Consider the following 18,365-nt stretch of genomic DNA (forward strand, 5'->3'; position numbering starts at 1 on the left):
AGACTCAGGAGGAGGGGAGGCAGTTACTGCACAGCGCACGACGCCCCTGCAGCATGTTCGACAGTGACACAGTCAGGGTGTAAGAATATTATTCCAGCATCTGTCTTCATTTCAGAACATTACGAGCAACTGATGACAGTGATAATAACAGCATATTGAGAATGATGACAATATTGGTGATAGCCCTATTGATGCTTGCTTCTGGTGGTGGCTCTTATGATGATAATGATGATAATGATGATCATGATGACGATGATGCTGATGAAGGGTGCATTTACTAATACTCAGAATGATAATGAGGTCAAAGTTAGAGTTGCAAAGGGGCGGATGCAAGCAGCAGAAGCGGCAGAGCAGCAAGCAGGATGCAGCAGTGCAGCACAACCACAGGGTGGAAGGTTTCCTCTGTGTGTCTCTGAGATCACACGATATACTTCAAAACACACACAAACACACAGCAGCCTGAAGTGCTAGATTTTTGTCTTGCAAATTTCATGCGAAAAAAAAAAAAGAGAGGAAAAAAAAGTCAAACTGACGTGCTCTTGATGTACAAATGGTGTCTAGCAGACTTGGCACTCCTGTTATTTTGCAATATCTTCTCAAGCTAATTATAGATGCTACTTTCCGTTGCTTAAAATACTTGCAAAAAAATCAGCCACTTTTTTCATGTGTGTTCTAGAGACTAACACCCTAACAGGAGGAGGACTGCAGATTTCTTACTGTACTGTAATACAAGAATTGATTTTCTAAACAAATTTTGTGTCTTATCTGTTTAAGTACATATTTAAATGAATTACCAAACAATGTATATGGCTATGAAAGCATCTCACCAGGATCTCTTGGATCATAGCACTTCTTTAAAAAGTAGGACATGTTTTTTTTAAAGGTTTAAAAATAAGCGTAACCTGATTCAGTTAGTGTTTCTGGGATGACATTTACATTTCTATTTACATTTTGGATTGCATCATGAGCTATAAAATGTTAATGCTTTCAGTACTTGAGAGCTGATGTTGCTTCAGTGTCTTGTAGCTTTTACTGAAAGAGCAGAATAGCTCAGAGCCAAATGCTGTACAAAGCACAAACTGGGCGGCTTTGTGGAGAATGAGTGTTTGTAAAGTATATTAAAGTTAACCTCAGCATTTCACAGGTGATCCCACACAGTCATCCAAAAGTAAATGAATCTGTGTGGCTGTATAAGGCTATTGTCATACCATAAAACAATTACACTACACAACTGATTGACAAGCTCCATGAAACAGGTGTGTACAGTAAAGGAGACTGATGGAGTAAAGAATGTGAATTGAGATCGATACCATGTAATCAAATTACTTTGTATCTCCTCACAGTTGTTTTTACCAGGAGTTAACTTACTGTATCCTGTAGAGGGTCACATCGGGTGGAGAGTACCTTATGCCTTAATGTGTAGAAACCCAAGTACAGGTTGCATTGCAGTCCATCACTGGACACCAACAAACATTCACACTTACGCCTGATGTAGAATTACTGTTTAAACTTACACTCATGTCTTTGTAATGTAAATGGTACCAGAATACCCACACAGTCCCCAGCCAGCAGGAATGTTCGAACCCAAATGCAACTGTGTCGACCTCTGTACAGCTGTTTAACATAGCTTTATAACACAGCTGATAGGTTCAGATTCTGTTGTCTGACTTATTTATGCTTCAAGTTCATAAACCTAATGTTAAAACTTGTGTTTTGTGGACATCTGGAACACCACCAGTTTGTAGATTGTTCTGTAGCATAGTTTAGTGACACTTCCAGAGTAATTATTATTTTCTCAACTTATGACTTACCAAAGCAGCTTTCACACTCATCTGGGTTCTGTCCTAAAGCTACTGTAGCTGCATGCACTTATCTTATAAAGGTTCCAGAAAAAAAGAAAAAGTCTTTCCCACTCTCTTCATATTGGATCAACAAATCCAACATCCACCAATTTTCATAATTGTAGGCAGACATTCACAAGGCTGATATGACCCTGCCACAGTCCTGAGCACAGCTTTCAATCTCTGTCATCACATTAGGACAAATCTAAGTGATTATTATCAGCAGCCACAATGGGGCGAACCACAGAGGTCTGAGGGTGTGTGTGTCTGTGTGAAGCTCAGTAAACCATCACATCAGTTATAGGCCAACAGTCTTCATTAGATGGTATGAAATATTTGAGTTATATCACCTCCTCTGCACCGACGTGTAAACTTCAATCAACAAAACAGATTGCTCTCCTTCACTCTCCACCTCCAGCTCTTTCAGTCATGCCAACTGGAAATCAATCATCAATGCACACATAATCAGGGTATGAAGGAAATATATGATACAAAGTAAGAAAGACAGAAAGACGGGAGGCTAGAGGACAACCTGTTTTCCCAACATTGTGAAGCAAGTTCATCAGTGGCTTGTAGTACTGCACATTACAACTGAGAGGAGATGAGAAATCACATCATGTCCATGGCAATCTCCAGCCCCACGGGACACCGCTGCAGCGTGCATAACAACACTGAGCGATGGGGAGACGGGCAAGTAGAAAGACAGAGAGAGAGGAAGGAAGGCAGAGAGACAGTCAGGGTGTGCAGATTAACCCTCTGAAATATTTGCCATCGGCTGCAATGCCTATCTCTGCACACACACACCCACACACAGGACTAAGACCTCACACGGGAACTTGGAAATTCAGTTTGCAATGTAATGCCTATCCCAAAGTGACCTGTCACATAACAGATCAAGTGAACATAACCTGCTGAGCTATCTGTCCTGAACTAATGCTCTAATCTCATAAGCAAGACCAAATATGATTTAAAGTCTGTTAAAAGCTTTTGGCAACATCTCTCTTAATGAGCCTAGGTATTAAGTGACAAGTGTAAGGTCACATCATAACAGCGGAACTATAAATACAATCATTCTGCATTGCAGTACTTGTGATCTTTGTCATAGCGGCCAAAAGTTTTCATCAAGACGCCCTATGATGTCCAGAAACAACTGTAAAGGTTGTGCTACATTTTCCACATCAGTTGAGGATATCATACAGTAGGTGCTCAATCAGTTGTGAGATAAGTTCTTTATGCCCAAGAGCTAACCAAATAGGGCTGCCAGCTGTCCTCTGCTGAGAATAGTGAGTGGATTTTTTAAATAAAAAATCTTTACCCATTCTGCAAATGAATTACAGGCTATTATGACTGAATGTGTGTGAACTTATGTGATTAAGATGAGATTTTTACTTATTTAAAGACCCCTGCTGCAACATGTATGTCTGTAATAATGATATGCAGCAGAAAAAAGATGAGTAATCTTAATGGCACTTGTTCAAAAAATGTTAAATATATAAACATTTACAAAATCCACTCTCCCGTATTCTCAGCAGAGGACAGTTGGCAGCTCTACTCTGGGTTGCTGTTGGGTATAAAGAAGTGTTTGTTTTATCTGTTCCACACCCCAATGAGCGCCTATGATGTCCTCAACTGGCAACCTTTGTGTTGTTTTATTTTTAGAGTTACACAGGATTTTGACATTTCAGTTGTTTGCCTCATCCTTTGTCGCATGGCGAAATCTTTCCACCATAATACAACAAAGAAAATCCCAAAAGGTTGTTCAACAGAATTCTTTGTTGCTTTGAGTTTTGGGAGGATGTCTGTGTGTGTGTGTGTGTGTTTTAACTGCTGAGTGCAGGATCTGCAGAACAAATACCATCCACATTAAATGGGGGCTAAAGGATAGATAGTGATAAATGAAACTGTTAGCGTACATAGCCTGAAACCTAATGCTGAATGGGGCATTTACTCTTGATATGTATGTAAATGTAAGACCTGACAGGAAGTGTGTGCACGATTTTCCATGTACAAAAGAGGCTCTGCAGATGAAGCTAATAAAAAACAGGAGGAAGAGACTAGATACCATTTGTTCTGTCCCAGCTTTCCGAGTGCACAGAGGACAGTTCCAGTGAGAGACTTCATAAGCCGCAAATACAGTAGTGCTGATCCAACAGACTCAGGGAAGGCAAGACCCTATTTTACTCTCACTTGACTCGACTTAATTAACCAAAATGAGTCAGAAGCAACATTCAGGATTTAAGATTTATCCTTATGGGATTAGGGATCTCTCTCTCCCTCACTCTCCTTCTCTATCGTTCTGTTTACGGTTGACTTCAATGCTAACTTCCTGCTCATTACTTTAATGATGGTTCGACTATGAGCTTATGCTCATGAGTGCAGTTTGCTTTTTAACGCTGCAGTATGGGAATAGTAAGAAATACACACATACACACACAGAAACACTCATGCATACAGCGACAGAAAATCAAACAAAATCAAAATACCATGCATGCATTATGGATGTATGTTACATAGCCTGGTTGACAAACTTCTAAAATCCAAGAATCTTTTAGACTATGTATCAGTGTGTGGACCTACCCACAGTGCTTTGCCACCATGCAACTTCATAATTTAACTAAGAATAAATGAGTTATTAACAGAAAGAGAAGTAAATGGGAAGCTGGGTCTTTTTTTTGGCTTCAGAGGTATCAGTAAAACTCCCTACATAGCTGTGATACAGAAAAAGAGACTGACAGACAGATATATCCAACCCCAGTTCTCTGCCTTTGCTTTAGATGCATTATTCATTTGTGTGCCAATTTGGAGGAACCCTCCCAATCCCCCAGCTGGCACCAAAAAGACGAGAAGCGAGAGAGAGACAGGCAGACTAAAGGAAAAGAAGTCACAGTAAGAAAATAAAAGAACGACAGAAAAAGAGAGAGAGAGGGAGAGGGAGAAAAAACATCTGAACAAAAGAATGGGTGAGACAGATGCAGAAAAGCAGAAGCAGGAATGGCTCAATATCTTAGCTGCAATGTGGTGAAACATCCAAACAGGATTTCAAATGATCCAGGGAGACTTCGCTCCATACATGTTTTGATATTCCCTCCTCTGTCTGACTTGTCTGCACAGAGGAGATTAATGACGATTTCCACGCTAAAGACTCTTAACCCTGTAGAAAACACAGGGGTAGCAAAGACCAGGGGCATGAAGCTTGCTTCTTCTAGCCTGGAACCAGACTGCACACTGTTGCTAAACCTTAGTCTCACGCGCTACACTATAAATGCTCGTGCAAGCACGCTGTCAAAGCACTTTCATGATGTGCATGACGACACCGGGCACCGCCATTTTTTATTTTTTCATAGCAAATTCTACTGTCCATCTTTTACTATCTCAAATGTCTTAATAACATCAGGATCATCCCTGTCCACGATGGCAGCTGTTGAAGCTGTCCAACCTGTGACAGCATGCCCCAGATTTAACCCCACGCTTCCAGCCGGTCTCCATCTCATCCTCGGCCTCTTTCCAGGTTTGTTGCCTATTATGGCAGCGGGCTGTCACGCGGACCAGACCTCTTTAACATTTACAGCGAAGCAGCATATAAGGTGGTCAAACGTAGCAGCACCTCTTCAGTGATGAATGTGTGAATGAGGGGGAGGGGGAGCGGAGGGATAGTGTGTGGGCTGGATCAGTAGGATTGCTGTTTAATCTGCCACTGTCTCCCCATAACGGAGCTCTGAGCTTTTAGACCTAACAGCTGGTTGTGTCTACCCCCAACCCAGCAACACACAGAGGACTAACAGGATTTTTTTTGTCCTGTGGACACCTAACCTCACTATTTAACCTACTTTATACTAATTCTGTACACACCGACTGAATGCAGAGTTCTTCATTTGACGCTTATTCCAACTATGTGATCATCTTTACTGTAGTGTTATGAAATAGCATTAATGAATGATGCTGCTGCAGCGGGCGCTGGCTCCTCTGCTGTAGGATCTGTCAAGCTGCGAAGCTGCTCTGAGGATGCGCCTGTCAGATTTGGCCTTATTTGTCAGTTTGCTGTGATTCTGCTTTCCTCAGCTTTGTCATGTCACCATTCAGATTGTTTCACAGGGCTCCTGGGAGTCACTCACATAGAGACTATATGCCAGGCCTCGTAGCTGATTTACATCAGGTCAGTGCTTACCGAGACAGACGGAATGCTTAAGCTCCAGCGATAACACTAGTTATGAGGAATTAAACAGCTACGATTATCTCTAGAGATGCTGTCACCGCAACGGTAAAAATAGGTCTGTGAAAACAGGTTCAAATAGGTCTGACACATTGACAATTTATGTTCAGATGTGTTTTTATGCCTCAAAATTCTGTACTATTACTGCATAAATGCATTTGTGTGTAAAATCTAGATAAATGGACTTTATTACACTATGAGAAGTGCATTTCCCGCACCACGTTAACAAAGTCTTGACATTTTTGAGGTAAATTCTTGGAGACTTTCTCTAAATGATTAATGTGTCCACTACTTCCAACCACAGAACAGTAGGAACACCCAGCTCTAAAAATCTGTGAGGTCTGATGGCGAAAGAAAAGTTGCTGGTGGACTACATTATTACAGAAGCCCGCTACACTGATCTCTAAAAAGCAGCTACAGGAGGAATTCAGTGTAGACAGCTGACTAGAGAAGTGCTCTTTAACCAGGGCAAGTCCACTGTGGTGATGGCGGGGATCCAGGAATGTGTGTTTGAACTCATCTTATGTCATATTTACCATATTCACCGGATATGGCACCTCTTCTCCAAAAGTAGGACGGAGCCCAGTGGTCACCATGTTGACACCAATTATAATGTCAGTAATTAAGTGTGTAAGTGTAGAAATGGACTCTGTCAGGGATAATATAAACCCCAACTCTTAACACACCAGAGGCATTTTAAGCTAGAGCAGACTTTTGCTGCTGTTTTGTGATCAAAATGCTTCTCTTGTTCAAGATAGGCTTAAAAACAGTCACAAAGTGACATTGTCTATGGGAGCCCAGAGGAATCACAATTCCATCTCAGCCCAATGGAAAAAAAGATGTGACACACACAGGGGGGCCTACTTTGTGTCACAAACATTGTGATTGTTGTGTCAGTTTCGCAAACATCACAGTGTGACATTGAATGACTTAGGATTACACCCCCTGCAAAATGTTTCAATACAAAACCTAACAAATTTCACACAAGCATGAATGCAAACAGAAGCACACACATATGCATGTGCAGACCCACATGGCAGCACTAGTTTCCAGGTCTCGGGTGGCAAGCGATGTTTTCACACTTATGTGGGGAGATTGCTATTTCTGCACGGAGCTAGATAACTCAATTATTCATCGCAGATGCTGGTGCACTCACTTTACCTCTGGAAGGATGGAGGCGGGTGTGTCTTGCTCTGAATGTGTTTGTGTGTGTGTGTGTGTTTCACTCGCCATGTCTGTCTTTGAGTGTGAGGGTGTGTGTCATGTGTGAGAAGACCTCCAACAGAAGATGAACTGCTGACATGCCGCACAACACAGTAGGAGAGGAAAGAGGCAAGAGGAGAAAAGGAAAATGAACTGTTATAAACATGGCAATCACAGAGGATCAAAGAGCAGAGGGAGAAGAGGCAAGGAATTAGTTCCCTTATCTTCTCTCTAAGCCAACTGCGCACCTTCCAATCCTCTCTAGCTCAATCAACAGTTACAAAGAAAAAGACTTTTTGAATTACCAGCAAAACTGAAACTCAGCTATCAGGGTGTTCAACCTTTCTGCACAAAGGGGCTTTTTAAACACCCTGTGCAGTTTGCTCCTGCAGTGACGAGAGCCTAACATTTTCAGTCTGTACCCGATACCCGTCTTTAATCTAAACTTAACAGGGCTGTCAAAACAAGTACAAGTTTAGCAGCTAAACTTTCACTTGTAAGTTAACTATGTGCACCGTGGTTTGCATTTTGTGTAATGTTGTTCACATTTCTATACTGCAGTGAAATGAATACACATATGGGGGCATATGTGTGTGGACAGGCTTCGTACAGGCCATACAAACTGGGATATTTTGGCAGTGCACAGATCAACCAGCCAGCCACCATGTAAAACTCACAACAAACACAGCTAAGCCCCTTCCAGTCATAATTACAGAGCAGTCAATGTGAACTGGCCCATAGTTATGGGTTGTGATGTTGGCAACCCACACACCTGATGATGTGAGATTGGCAGATATGACAACTTGTCGAAATGCAAAAATAAAACAGTTGAGTGCGTATGAGTAACTAGTAGAGTAATGAAACATGATGTCAAAACCACACATCAAACTACATTGTTACACACTGTTCCTCAAGTGAGATATCATACATTACACAAGTGATGTTGTGCACACATTTTCTGATGCAAGAGACTGATATATTTCCAGCAATAAAACCACATTAAGAATACGTTTGTATCTTAAAACCAGAATATGTATACTATTGCACTAATATTGCATGACATCTTACAGTTTCCAGTTTGAACCTTTTCAGCCTCCTGAACCTGAATAAACTGCAGCAGGTTTAAGTTAAACCTCTGACACATCAACTAGGTTAAGGCTTGACCACAGGTGTAATTCACATCTGAGCATCTGAGGACAGGCTATCATAGATATAAACCCATCCTATATACCTCACCGTTTTAACATAAAAAACTTTAAAAGACATGTGAATAAGGTGAACTGGCCACAACATCATATTGGTACATTGTTAGGATGCCCACAGAGCTTTACACAGTGAAGTGTACAGGCCGTGCTTGCAGCTGTGAGTCTACAAACGGCTGCTGAGTGCTGCTCTGAGAGTCCATTTATCACCACTGACACCATATGAAGTCCTTGGACATCCTGAACACTGCACACGCAGACCTTACGTCTGTATATATGCACAGGCCCATTACACAAGGAAAGAAAGACATTTCCATGCACATCACAATCATGTGGAGATTTATGCACATATATACATTAACATGAATTGTTTTATCTGCCCGTTTCTTACACACATCTCAACATAGCAAGCTTTGACTCAAAACAAGCGCACATAAAGGACAGACACATAACTCTTTACCAGTGGCAGCCTCTGCTTGCTGTGCTGCTGCCCTTATTTCCCTGAGGACAACTCTGACGAGCCAATTGGAGCAGTTACACATGTCAACACTTCCATGCAGCCATTAACAACAGCACACCCACCCATCACCTTTATCTGAAACACTCACAAAGGCTGCGTTTACAGTCAGTACATTCAGAGACGCACAGACGAACCTAAATGTCTTATCTGGAGAGATCTTTCACACACACACGTAAGCACACACACACATACGTAAGCACACACACTTCCTCCACTTTAATCTTTAGGACAGGCAGTATCTATGAGTGATTTATTTTAAACTATTCCCTGGGGGTTTTACAGGATTGAGCCAGTACTCAACCTGATCACAGCACACACTTTCTATGTCAGCACTTCATGAATCCACCCCCTTAGACTGGTTGTGCATGTGTGTTTGCAGAAGAGCTAATGAGGAACACAGAGAGAGAGAGAGAGAGAGAGATGGAGGTGGTAAGTAGAGATATGGAGAGAGAGAAAAAGATTGGGTAGACACAGGAAGGAACGAACTGCCACTGTGATGAGTGTACTGTAAGTTAGCATACTGTCTGTAGCACACGCCCCCGTGGTTTTGGGTGAGTCACCCTCCACACTTGCAAGCTTGCATTCAGTCTTACAAGCCTCCAATGCAACACAATTTCAGTTTTTAGGGGTGCGTGTTTAATCAAAGGCTAAAGAAAATTGCAGCATAAACCTCAAGTGTTTAGTAAAAAGCTGAGCTCCTGCATGACAAAGTCTGAGCATGACACACCCTCAACCGTCGTGCTACCATCTCCCATTCACAGCTCTGTACTACCATCCACATGACTGTGTCTAATTCACTGGATACTCCATTTCCATTTGAAAGGTGGTTAGTGCCCATTGAGCAGTGTTATCATAGCTGTGCAGACAGAGAGAGGCTCCCCTTCTCCTCCCAGCCTCAGACGGAGAAGCCATCGATTTGATTCAGTCTTAAAAGCCAGGTCAGTCTCAACAATGGCGGCTTACGGAAAAACCATTACCCCAGGTGAATCCTGAAACGTTAACCTACATGCATGTTTCCCATCACTCTCCTATTCTCTCCAACTACACTACATAACAACACAGATGGAGAGGAGACAGGAGAGAGAGAGAACTCTGTGGCCTGCTCATCAATGGAAGTATGCAGGCTCTTCTCTAGGTGAGTCATGCTGCCTTTCTTTACATGTCTTGTCCAAGGCCACCTACCTTACACCTCCACTCTGGCACAGCTGCTGCCAAGTTACTACGCCTGCTCATCTCTTACACTACCCACAGCCTCTGACACTGTAGAAAAGTCACAGATGACTAATTTTATCTAGCTGAAATGCCGACTGCAGCGCTGAAATTGATATGTGAGCTGAAACCCTTATAACTGTTAGTTGGAATATCTTTGTCTTATGTCATGTTAACAATGGCCTTTTACTGTGGTTGGACTTGCACGCTATGTGATGCTCCTGTCTCACACCTCTGCTCACTACAACTTGCTGCTTCTGATTGACAGAAAGATTCCCATGATCAGTTCACAAATAGTTTATTGTCTTTAGTAAATGTACTGAAACACACAGAAACCCAGCCTTATTGAGATTCTATATTATTCCAGTAGTAGCTTTACAGATAATATATCACACTAACTGATTATTTATTTATGCACACGTAGCCATATACTTTATCCCGATCTGACAACACATAGAGCAACATCAGGCCACTAAATTAAATTTGTTAACATAATATAGCATCTATTCAGTTTGTATATTCTTAGATTTAGGTTTAATCCTCACTTGCTATTTTGTCCTGTATATTTAAACAGCGAAACTAAGTGGTCAGTCATCAGAAATGAGTAAGGTGATCATGTTTGTAAAGTTTGAACCTCACCAACATGTGATGATCAAAACCCACAGATGGACAAATGTCATCCCCAATTTATTTATTTTTTAAATCCACTGAACTGAAGCTCTAGTCCTAGCAATGGAGAAGCTGGTCCAGAGCATGTGCAGCTTTTCAGCTGTAATTTCAGCTGAACCCCCTTATACAGCACAGGTGGACTGACCTTGACCTATCCTTTATCAGAAAAAAACTCCTCCTTCTTCTATCCCATCAAATTAAAGTTTGGTGAAAAATAAATAAAAATGTTTTAAAGATAAATCCACTGCACAGCAAATAACAGTAAAAACTCCTTAATCATATAGAAAATGAACAAAGATCATCATGACATCACTGTAATATTGAAGATGCGAATGATAAAGAGTGGATGATTTCTCTGTCTGACCTGCTGGCCTTGCATCTTTGATGTTGGCAAGATGAATGTGTGTACCAGTGTGAGGTGGGTTAATATAGAGCAGGGGTTCTGCTAATTGGGTTAGTGCACGGTTGGGTTAATTGGGTTAGCATAGATTTCATGACAGCTACCACGCTGACAGACCCAGCTTACTATCGACCAGATGAGTGAATGAAGCGAACAAACAGCAGGTGCCTTTATCAAGCATGTCCAAACACATCAAACTACATGCACGTACACATTGTATTGTCTGTGTATGGATCCCTTTTGTGCAACATGCAAAAACTAGTGATGAGTGTTGATAAAAATGGTGGCAAAATTGCTTAATAAATATGGATTTGTGTTGCATGAAAACAGAAGAAAAGTGTGTGAGAGAGAATAAGACCACTAGGGACTTCAGTTTTCTTTCATGTGGAGGTGAATACATAAATAATAAAATTAAAGCATCAAAAACAGCCCAAAATAGTTCCAGCCCTGTTCTCAATAATACACACACACAAAGTATTGACAAAAATGTGCATTTCCTTCTAGTTAAAATGACCCAAATATAGAGAAAACAGCCTCCATGACTACAAATGTCATTTTACATTAAAACATAAAAAGACAATTACACCATTCTTCCGCAAGCTACACTATTATCTGATAGCATAGCTAGGTGAAGCCAGCGTCAGGGGAGCAACGCACTAAATAAAGACATTGTCAAGGTTTTCAGACGCCAAGAAATCTTAACCCCAGTTGTGTCACTTCACTTCCTCGCTTAACACAATCTGCTGCCTCCTGAAATAGCTCTTCTGTGAAGCCAGGCTCTTGACTTTACACCAAGATAGACAGATAAGGTGCATGCCTCAAAAAAGTATCAGTGCAAAAAAACCACACCATCCATGCTGCGACAAGCTCACAAACTCGCTCCACAATGCGAAGCTTTTATATTGTGTGATCCTGCTATGTACTATGTGAAAGGTAGGTGCACACATTTGGCTGTGTGGGCTTTGGTTTTGGGTGGATCACATACACTGTGACAAGACTTTATTTATCATAAACATTATCCTCTTGAACACTCAAACTACTCCTTTAGGACTAGTGAAAAAAGATATTTCTGAATTCTGGCAGTTGTCAAGAACCAAAAACCATAATTTAAATGGATTAGCTATCACTTGTTTATGTTTTTATTTTGCTGTAAACTTCATTTTGAAGCCAAAAGGCAGCTTTTGGAGTGGAGTTCAGATGATGTGATCTCTCCTTCCACAAGCCACTCTTATTAAGCAGCACCACTAAAAGCTGGGGGATTCTCTTACTAAACCAATCAATATAGGATCTGTCTTTCCATGGTCCCCGGAGCCCTCGACTCCACCCTTCATTCTTCCTCTAGCTCTCACTGTCCCCACAATCTCACTCATTCATATAGAAGCCAAGGACTAGCGTATCTGTGTGAATGCTACTGTGCACTCCTGCTCACCGAAGACAGATCTGATACCAAATTTACCGCTATCTCAAACCTCAGGAGGTGAAACAGGTGAAACCAGTCCTCTGAGGCAGAGCTGAGGTGCAAACTCTTAATGAATAAATAAACAGACCAGTCAGCATGAACTCCCCGCTGTCACCGTGTTCTTTAAGTGCAGAGGCTGATCTTCCATCGGCAACACCTGTGCAACTGTCAGTAGAATCGATAAACAGCTACTGTTGCAAAGGTGAAGTCGCCCCCGTGCAGTGCACGCTTTTTCGTTTTTAACAGGAAGAGACATTTATAGCACAAATTAATGCAACAATCGGGCTACGAATAAGGCTGTAAATATATATATATATGCACAAACAAATGGCTGAGGAAGGTGCAGAAACACACACAAACACATGCTGCATAAATGCACCACATTCCCCGTCTGCTCTGCTCAGTCCTGGTATGTGACTGATAATCAATTCATCACCATATAATAGCACACATTCATGCCCAACACATAGATCAGGACAATTTAACATTTACCAAGGTAGCAGGATCAATTATAGCCCACATTTTATATAATTCTGCCCTTGTCTGTGAGGTGACAAAAGGATGTTCATACTCTAATCCAACTCTAGCACATGATGACATCATTGAATTATCTCAATGTGCTGATGCAGTAGAGGCAGTGCATGCGTGTTTGTTGCATGATTGTAGGAGACAGACAAGTGATATCTCAAGAAACACACCCATCCAGCAAATCACTGGTTTAAAGCTCAGCACATAAGTAAGTGGTTATGCAACACTTCCCCTTTAAAAAAAAGCCAGAGCAGGCATTTCTAAATGTTATAGTATGTCGATCTAATAGCACAGACACAAAGAAGGAGTGTCAGAGAGGAGCATCCCCATACCCGCTAATGAGACCCAGAAGATCGCCTGTTTGCGCACATTAAACTGTTGTTGGTATAAACACTTCTCCACCCACAGGAAGTGACAAACTTTACCGATGAAAAACAAAACTATCTCCTTTTTTATCAGGAGCTGTAAGGCTTTTTTTTTTTAAATAAGTCTCTAAACACAGAACAGCTCAGTGGCAGATTTGTGCATTCAGAGTGGAGAAAAGGGTTAAGCAAGGTCAAAGATCCTCAGGCCAACAAGAACTTCTACTTAAACTTTGCACACTACACACTTAACATTACAAATACAATAAGAGGTTTAAGAATAATAAATTTACCATCGTCATTACATCCATCTGAAATTGCTTTTTTGACTCGTTATATTGGCCATTCTCCTCGAGAGCTCAGCGCACTGCAAAAAGAGCTCAAACTGAAATATCCTGAAATGTTTGTGGGCAAAAACATGTTTTCTGAGGTCCAAGTGGCCCTACTCTTAAGAAATCAGTTCAGATCTTTGTGCTAAATTTGAATTTCTTCAAGATCTTCCAGAGATAATGATCGTATTCATAAGAATGGCATGACATGAGGTCACAGTGACCTTTGTCCACTAACATCTGATCAATTAGGTCAAGCTACTGTGTTCAATATGTGATAATATAATGCCTCTGGCCACAACTATCTCCATCAAAATGCACAAAATGCACTTTAATTCACTTTCCAAGCTGCAACTGTAATAAAACTTAACAATAAACTTTTTGTGTACAACGTACAAATTGAGCAATATGTCATCCTGCACTTTCATTTTTGTTGAGGCACAAAAAGTAGAATGATTAGAAACATTTTTTGAAACGCCTTCACATATACCCTCAGAAAACCTGAGGCTTAGCTCTCAGATTGGCACCGAGACTGGCTTCAAAAGAGAAAGAGTGTAACAGTGGCAGAGATAAATGACTGAAGAGGTGCACACACATGGATATTTTAAAACACTTTCATATTCAAACATCACACTCTGTAAGTTATAAAGTAAAAATACACTTGTAACACAAAACAATATGTATTGTGAATGATTATTAGAAGATGTCCTCAAGCTTCACAAGATAATATTGTCTTCACATTATTAGCTGCAAAATGGCAGCCGCAGACATTACCATGCATTAATAAAGCTGCGCAGCTCAGAACAGTCGCATCATATCACGTTCGTGTGTTATGACTGTATCACAAATATACCTTCTGTGGAGTTACTAGCAGCATAACTATGTAAATCATTGCCATTTATTGTGTGTGTGCTCTTGTTTGGCTGTGTTCAGGGACATTATGCAGTAATGCAGCTGAGACATGAATCAATATTCGTGAATTACACTAATGGCGAGCTCTTGCCATCCGTGCTGACTCTGAAATGTATTTATTGCATACAGAGGATGCTAAACTTCCCATGTACTCAACAATTAGTCAGAAGGATTCTGCAGAATTGTTTTTTTTTAATGTGTGGATTGCTAAACTCCGGATGTGTGACACAGTAAATAGTGTGATTCTTTATTTACAGCTTATCACTGCATGCACAGAAGGGGAAATCACAACTACTCAAAACTTTCTTTGTTAACATCCTTTCTTTCTTTCCTTCTTTGTCTTTCCAGCAGAATTAATAATTGAGAGCATTTTATGCAGAGGGTTTGGTGCCTAAAGCAGTTTGGTCACAGATCCATGGCACTAATGCTGGGTGGCAGGCCAGTTTGAAGCCCTGCTGCACTCCAAGTCCAGGCTAGGGCACATCTGTCTGGCTGACTGGCCAATCTGCAGCCCCCCTGATCCCTCAGCTATTATGCACACAGCTAACATGCACACATGCATGTGCCCATACACACTTGGAGAACTTCACGGACCATTTACGCTGTGATCTGTAAAGCTCACATCACACTTTTGCACCTTTTAAAAACAACCAAAGGACACAGACAATAACTGACATTTTCAAAACCCTCAATAACTGTGAGGCACTCTTCTAAACACTATCATTTTAACTCACAGACACAGCACCATGCACTCTCTGTATTATATGGGATAGAAGCATAGTTGACATGACAAAGAATTACATTTCTGTCTGAGACTGGAAATATGTCTAACGTGCATGTAGCCAGTGTGGAAAAGACCGTAATTATGTTTGTGAGAATTATAAGTTAGTATGGAGGGTGATTGTGTGAGAGGCTGATTCAATTCTGATGGCTTGCAGCCTTTTGGAAACAAAACTATTTAGTGGTATTTTTTTTTTTGCTATGTAAAATTCTCAAAGAAGGAATTTAAATCTGACCACAGATCATTTAAGGGCAACATAGCAAGATGACTTGTCTGATTATTTTACTACATTTTATCAGGGTTGTACATTAAGGAAGTGAAAGTGAAATACTATGAATACCTCACTATCATGATGTTCTTCATGCACTGCAAGTCTCAGTCACCCATAATATACACTCTATAGAAGAGTTACATGGTTTCAGGAGAGGCAGAGGAGGCAGAGCCCCACCTGTCATCATGGAAAGAATAACAAAAATGATAAACAAATTAATTAAATGATTATATTTATTCAATGAGTTGAACTATAAACTGATTTTCCAATTAAATAAACTATTTTGATTGTTTTTCTTATTACCAATTGCCGAATTTTCGCACTTTCCTTTCAAATACGGACACAAGGTGTTGCAGCAGCCTCACCTTGTGTTGCACAATCTCTCCCACACTGTGCATGCGGTGCAATGAGAGCGTGTTACTGTCTCTGTGTACGTCACAATGCTTCAAACACTTTTAATATATGCGGTCTGGGCTTCCATAGTTTATCTGATGTAAATAATATATGTGTCGTTGCATTACAGTCTCAAAGTGTAAGGGTGACTGATAAGTCTGTAGCCTAAGGCTAAGAGATGAGCTCGGCATAAACCTGCAGTTCAACCCTCTGAACGGTTGTGTGGAAAGTTTATAACCTTTGGCCGCCTAACTGTTTGGGTTTTAAGCAGAGTGCACCTCTAAAAAGACAAAAGACCTAAACCTCTGAGTCCCACCACTTTCTGAGATAAAAAAGGAAGAGCTGTTGATGGACTTCAGGCTCTACTAAGCTGATCTCTTGAGACAGCTATGGAAGAAATTCAAGAAGATCCAGTGTGGGAAGCTGAGAGGAGGAGTGCTCCTCCACCAGGAGAACGATGCAGCCCACAAGTCCACAGCAGCGATGGCTGCCATTCAGACACGTGGGTTTGAAGTTGTCCAGCACCCACCCCATGTATATTTGTCTATTTTCTCCAAGATGAAGAAGAAGCTTGACTGTTGTCAGTTGAAAATGATGATGATGTCATCACTGCCATGCATCACTTCCTGGAGATCCAAGTTGCTGGCAAAGATGAGCTCTGTAAGCTCTGTGACTAAAGGTGTGAATGTAGGAGAGTTATCAGTCAACCTTATGTCCAAATGTGACTAGTTTTGTACTTTTTTCTTTGATCGGTTTTGTATACAATGATGATGTATACAAAACTGATGGTGGAGAACACCCTGGTTATTTATAAGAAGGTATGCTAATGTGCATATGGACACATAGTGATGCTATGTGTAAGAGCAGGTTATATTTATAGCCTGAGCAGCCTCTCATAAATATTATACCTCAGGCACATGTCTGCACATGTGTTTATAAAAGAGAGCGCAAGTGTGTCATATGTGTATGCACAAGTGCATAGGAAATGAAAAGGAGAGCACAGACACTGCGGTGCAGGTGTGTGTGTGTGTGAGAGAGAGAGAGAGAGAGAGAGAGTGTTTCTCATTTCTATGAGGAAGGGATGATGGTATGGAGGCTGGATGAGAGGGGAGGGAGGGAGGAGGAAGCAGTGCTCCAGTCCTGTCGCCTTGGGTGCATCAGCAGCAGGAATTGTTCTCTGCCCTGTGGGGACCATCTGACTGTTCTGTCACCCTCGACAGAAGGCTGACTCTGCCTTAAAGTGCTCAGCCCCGTGCTTGCCGTTCGACATGCTTGATGTTTAATACATACACAGGGAGAGTATTGAGAATGCCTCAGGAGAAATGCAACACACAGGGTGTAAGGGAGAAAAAGAGTTTGTTTTTTTGGCAGTTTGTTGAACAACCAAGAATAAAGGAACTCCTGCACAAAGTGTGTGCGTGGGCTGGCTGCAAATACATAATTGTCCGGGACTCAGACCAGAGTCGGATCTTTATCACAAATTTCAAATACACCAGATCCAAGAGTTAAGCACCTCTCAACAAAACACACTTGTAGCTAGTGGGGGACTGCTTGCGTAATGAACGGCCACATCTTAACCAGGAAATATACATCATCCGTCAAAACATCAGACATGAACCTAACACGTCAGCTGAAACGTCTCCCCCTCTTCTGTCATCAGCAGGAGTGTGGTGTAATTCAGGGCATCACTCCTCAATAAAGCAGGAGAACGGGCCTCAGGGGTGACCCTCCTGCTTAAGTCAACACAATGAGTGTAATGAGGTGAAATACACACACACACACATTGGAGATGGGAACCCTTGCTGCATAGTAAGTGGACTTCATTCATCTACATGCACTGAGCCTGCTGTAGAAGTTCTACTCACACCCACACCCACACATCTAGCAGCAGCAGCCAGCATTTCACTCTTATTACAGGTGAGAAAGTCATTACAGACGGATTCACATATGTAGATGGGGCAAGGATTAACGCTGTGCTCTACGTCACTTAGCAACCACGTCCTTAGAGACCCTTAATTTGAGTCAATAATGTCTCCTAACACAGAGAACTCTTATTTTGTCAGTGTGTAATAATGC

The 18,365-nt window shown here is 41.4% G+C and overlaps 1 protein-coding gene across 3 annotated transcripts in view; it reads right to left on the reverse strand.

The window, feature by feature from the left end:
* The window catches only part of LOC114439030 (hybrid signal transduction histidine kinase B), a 33,066-nt gene that overhangs the window by 13,809 nt on the left and 892 nt on the right, over window positions 1-18,365 (reverse strand). The gene's annotated exons all lie outside the window — the stretch shown is intronic.

This window comes from Parambassis ranga, chromosome 7, assembly GCF_900634625.1.
Source record: "Parambassis ranga chromosome 7, fParRan2.1, whole genome shotgun sequence".
Classification (NCBI taxonomy): Eukaryota; Metazoa; Chordata; class Actinopteri; family Ambassidae; genus Parambassis; species Parambassis ranga.